This window comes from Arachis ipaensis, chromosome B10 (genome assembly GCF_059453495.1).
Source record: "Arachis ipaensis isolate K30076 ecotype BB chromosome B10, ASM5945349v1, whole genome shotgun sequence".
Lineage (NCBI taxonomy): Eukaryota > Viridiplantae > Streptophyta > Magnoliopsida > Fabales > Fabaceae > Arachis > Arachis ipaensis.
In genome coordinates this window covers 7,379,229-7,385,228 of record NC_142435.1, presented here as the reverse complement: position 1 = coordinate 7,385,228, position 6,000 = coordinate 7,379,229, and positions in this window count along the sequence as shown.

The following is a 6,000-nucleotide window of genomic DNA, read 5'->3' as shown; positions in this document are numbered from 1 at the left end:
AAAGTAGAGGGAGTCAATGGAGTATCTGTACAATGTGTACAATGGGCTATATTGTATTCGATTCAGTAGGATATCAGATGTTTATTATCTCTGATATCCGGATGGTTATTCTGGATAGTATGAGTGCATTGTGTTTGATAAATTAATAGTATTTTACCTTGAATATTCATTTTTAACTCATATTAGGCCAAATAAACAGCCCATTGTACATATTGTACAGATACTCTATTGACTCCTAGCGAAATTCTTAAATTTAATATACACTAATATGATAATTTTTTATTATGAAACGAAAGTAGTAATTGAAAAAGATAAAGCAAGCAACTTGTGTCTTTGCAAATGTAGCGTACAATAATGTTTACAGAAAATCGAATCTCCTCTGGTAGCATTATGAATACTTAGGAATTTCTAAGAATTTCAATTTGTACTTAGTACTTACGGTTGGCCTTTGGTTACATTGACCAGTTTAAAGCATTCCCACCATGGTGCACCTTGGCCGTCAATGGTTCCTCCACCAATAATAGTAAGGCCATTTATATCTGAATAAAGGATCCATCGACTCCAATCATCATTTCCATTTGCCCATTTCCAACTATCAACGCTATTTGGAGCAGTGAGAGTTGCAGAAAGCTACCAAGCCATACGAATTATACTATTATTTATTACTCAATATATATTATATTCAAACATAGTAAATAACAGGTTCAATTTTTTTGTTATGGAACCCATGAGTGTGATGTGCCTGGATATGAAAATAAGGCGTGCTAGACCGAATGGTGGGACAGCTTTATGTGATTGGCAGGGGTTAGAACTCGCACGGTCTGAGTTATTTGTTGAAAAAAATTGGCCAACAAGTCGGAGGGTCCGATTTGGCAATTGCTGAAATTTGAATTTCACAGCATGCAAATCGGACCATGCGTTTTGTATATATATGAATTTTTGTATAAATCCAAAAATGAAGTTGCACAGTCCGAGTTGTATTTTTTAAATTTAATTTGAATCAGCTCTCCCTAATCGGTGGGTCCGATTTAGGGATATTGTATATATAAAAGTGTGTAACTCGTAGAAGAGTCTCAGATCTCGTCTTCTTCTTCATCTTGCTCCACTTCTTCCTCCGGTTTCCTCCATTTGTGTTTTTCTCCTTCTTGGTATGTAGCCCAAAAATCTGGTAGTGCAGTTTCTGTTGTTATTTAGTAGAGTAAGAGAAATGGATGATATAGTTCTTTTAAAAGTGTATTATTTTGGTCATATTTTGTTACAAACATCTGAAGGAGTAAAATTCATTTGTGAAAACTCATTAGATATTATTATTCCCTTCACAATCTCATTTGAAGAGCTCAAAGGTGTGATCTATGAGAAGATAGATTCTGAGATGTCAAGAAAAATATCTTGTATTTTATACAGATATCCCATACCGGTGTTTGGTGGATTCGTCCAATCCAAATATGTAACAGACGAATCTAGTTTGCAAGAGATGTTTTCAATGTATATTGAAAGTCGTGCTCAAATCTCGTTCATCGAGTTGCACGTTGAGTTCGAACAATCTAAGGCCGACCGGAATATTGTACGCGAAGATTACAACAGTGATAGTGAAGAAGAGTTCGAAAGCAATTACGAAGTTGTTGGTCCAGATGGTGATGAAGATCAAGGTGACGGCATCATGGCTCCAAATGTGACGGAAGTGGCAAATGCACTCGCAAACGAAGTACCATTTGAGGAGCCATCTTTCATGCGAGTTTTGGATTTGGATGTCATGCATGTTCCGGAGTTTTCGGAATATATGAGTGCAGGTACGTGGTTGCCTATATTCATAAATAGGATTAGAAGCTTGTAATAATTTAGATTGATCGATGGACCAAATAGTTAAGTGAAGTGTGAAAATATACTCAACTAGCATTTGTTTATCGGTTTATTTAGTTAAGTTTAAGGTAATAATGTTGTTAGTTAGTTATTGAGTTAGTTTAAAAAAATTAGTATTTATTAATTAGTATTTAATTATGTGTTTATGTTGTTATTTTGTTTAGAATGAGATAATGACCAGATGTACAGTTTATTTAAATCATAATTGATGTTGTGAGTATTGATTTACTTCTAGTTTCGATTATTAAATATTCGTGTATTGAGTATTTTCTGTTCGGCTGCCTTCACCGCAGAAATTCCTATTGTCGCAGATGGTGAATTTGCCATTGGGATGGAATTCAGTTCCAGGAAATCTGTTATTAAGGCAATGAAAGATTATACCATCCAAAGAAGTGTAGACTACCGGGTGTATGAATCGGAGCCGTTGACATTTTATGCCAAGTGTACACAGTATGGGTCAGGGTGTGATTGGCTTGTCAGGGTTAGCATGATCAGCAGGAAGCACTATTGGGTTATAAGGAGGTATAATGGTAGTCACACCTGTACCAGAGCCACCATTTCTCAGGATCATTCTAAGCTGGATTCTATCACAATTGCAGAAGCCATCAAGTCGTTAGTCGAGGCTGACCCCTCGTTAAAGGTAAAATCAGTTATTGTAGAAGTGCAATCGAAGTTCAACTACACCGTCAGTTATCGGAAAGCATGGTTGGCTAAGCAAAAGGCAGTAGAAAAAATTTACAGAGGTTGGGAAGCATCGTACGAAGCATTGCCTATATGGTTTGAGTCCATGTGTCATAAGGAGCCATCAGCTGTCGTCTATTTTCAGACTATGCCTGCATATCAAGGCGATGACTTGGTGACTGATATTCGGGTATTGCATCGAGTATTTTGGAGTTATTACCCCTGCATTAGAGCATTCAGACATTGTAAGCCAATTGTCCAGGTGGATAGGACTCACTTGTACGGAAAGTATAAGGGTTGTTTGTTAGTGGCAGTTTCACAGGATGGCAACAACAATATCGTCCCAATTGCATTTGCTATTGTGGAGGAAAAGACTTCTGATGCGTGGCACTTTTTCCTCAGTAACCTGCGACAACATGTTGTCACTTGGGATAGTGTGGGGCTGATATCCGACTGACACGAATCCATCAATGCAACTGTGGCACGCAGTAACGGAGCTTGGTCACCTCCCATAGTTTTTCACATGTTTTGCATCAGGCATATAGAGTCAAATTTTTTGAGAAAATTTAAGGCACTGTACCTATAAAAATTGGTCATCAATATAGGTAACGTTGAGTAATTCTAGGTTTGTTGCTAACAGAGTTACCTTCAACAATTGCTTGTCATCCATTTTTTTTACGATTGTTTTTTGTTATCGTGCAGGTCATTCGCGGATGGTGCGTGAGTACGAAGTGCGTTACCAACGTTTACGAGAACGGGGCGAAGCTTACACTAACTGGTTAGACCGAATTCCCCGCGAACAGTATGCGTTGGCATTTGATGATGGCTACCAATGGGGCCACATGACGACGAACCTAGTGGAGTACATCAACTCAGTTTCGAAGGGTGCACGCAATCTCCCCATCACTGCCCTTGTCAAGGCAACATTCTACAAGCTTAACGAGTTGTTCACCCGAAAAAGAGCCGAGGCAGAAGCACGGATTAATGCTGGGCATGTTTTTTCTGAGCTCGTGACCTCAAAGTTGCATGCAAACCAGCTAGCATCAGGAAACATCCAGGTCAGTTGCTTCGATCGGCAGAATGAGGTCTTTGAGGTGCGTGAGATGCCAAGTGAACTGGAATATGCCGTTGACCTCCGTCGACAACCATGTGACTGTGGTGAGTTTCAGGTAGACCGGATTCTTTGTCGACATGTATTTGCATGTTGTGCAAATTAACGACTGGATTGACGAGCCTATGTGCATGATGTGTATAAGATGGACCAAGTTCGGCGGGTGTACCGAGCTAGGTTTAGGCCACTGGAAAATCCAACTACATGGCCCGCTTACAATGGGCCTCGATTCGTACCAAATCCGTTCCTGAGACGCGTTACCAAAGGTCGCCCCAGGATGACGCGCTTCTTGAATGAGATGGATACACGAATGTTACATCATCCCAGACGATGTAGGCAATGTAGGGCTAAGGGACACAGTCGTAGTAGATGCCGTCAGACAGCGGGTGCAAATGCCGACGGAGATACTCAATAGATTCATACATTGTGAGAGATGAAACATTGTAACCTATGACAATCTACCCTATGACAAATGCGACTTTATGTATTAACCAAACATTCCTCCATATTATGATATTTGAAACATTATGTTATTATATCTGAAACATTATAACTATAGCAACTAGTCCATGACATAGATAGTAATTATACATAGAATAGTTAATTAATACATAAAGAAGTAAACTGATAAATAGAAAATGTTAACTACACAACAACTACTTTCTCATTGCCCACTTTACATCCTTCACAAATTTCTTGCACTTCTTGGCGGCCTTTTTGAAAACAGAAGGAGTGTACCGACTAGCGCTACGACGTGGCGGATCAACCCTGAGATTGTAACCTTTGCTTGCCTCATCTGGAGTATGTGCCTCACCTGTATACAATTTAATTAAACAAGTACATAAAGTAGTCAAACCAACAAAGATACCATAGTAGTATAATAATAAGTTCTACAAACCAACCAAGTATACCATATAGTCAACTGAATTACAATATAATCAACTCATTAAAGAAGTAAAGCAATGTATAAAATATAATACCATAATTACGGGATTCTTCATCCTCGTCGGACTCTTCTATTTCATCCTCTTTGTCCTCGTCTTTTGAGTTCGGTCCATCTACTAGATACCCATCAGTCTCTTATTCAAGTGTGTTAGCATTTTCTTCAATGAGACCCATTGAAACACGATTAGGGTTTTGACTATTAAGAATCTCACGACCACCATCACTCCTACTAGAGTCAACAGATAGAAACCCTCCAGAAGCATCCGACGAAGTGCAGCACGAATGTCTCGCATCCAAGGAATACCTACCCGATATAAAGTAATCAGGCTGCTGGGCATATTGTGATTGTCCTGCATCTGCAGCCATGAAACCAAGCAACTGGCTAAAAGAACCTCCTTCTCCTATGTCAAACTGTGGCATACCCCAATACTGTTGATGTATTGGGTATAATGGGGGTAAACTGTGTTTGAGGTACATATTGGCTTGAGGATATATGTTGTTCTTGTGGAAGTAGATTTGGAGGTGGAGGGGGTGGTAGAGGTGACTGTGGCTCCTGCTCTTGATTGTCAACATCCATATCCTGATTAGCCTCATCATTCTCTTGAACCACAAGATTGGACAAGTACAAACGGCACCCAAATTTTGTCCGGTACCAGTACTTGTAAGTATCCAAGGGATACTGTGAAGGCATGGGAAGCTCAGTAAGAACATGATTATACCTGTTTGTCCACTGCATCACCCAAAATGAATGAGTCGTGGCCGTGGCCCAGTTAAGATTCTTAGGACCAGTCAAGACTTCTCTGTGTGCCTTGTCTAGATTCCGTTCCTGATGAGAAACTCCCTGAACAAAATCGAAATGTCGCCTATACCTATCGGTTGCATGCCACTCAATGCATTCAAAACAAACCAACGGCACTGTAGCGCTCCAACAAACCGAATGCATGTAGATGTTTGGAGGAATTATGTCCGGATCCACGCGATTGACAGCATAAGCAACCCACACAAACTGAAAAAGATAAAGTAAACTCATGATTACAATCCACTTCATAATCACAATGACAAGAACAATAACAATAAAAATAAGATTAACACTAACACTAAATCCGAAACAAATACTTCTTCAATGAAAACACACATGACCTTCCTGAAGATCATCCAAGGCCTTTCTAAAGTGAACAAGCGTAAGATATCTATAGCGACAATCTCCACGCTCCCAGTTATGCCACCTAATATGACTTATTCCACCTTCCTGAAGATCATCCAAGGCCTTCCTAAAGTGAGCAAGCGTAAGATATCTATAGCGACATTCTCCACGCTCCCAGTTATGCCACCTAATATGACTTATTTCATTAACACAATTGGATTCTAAATAATAAGATAGGGATGACTGTAACATAATATTA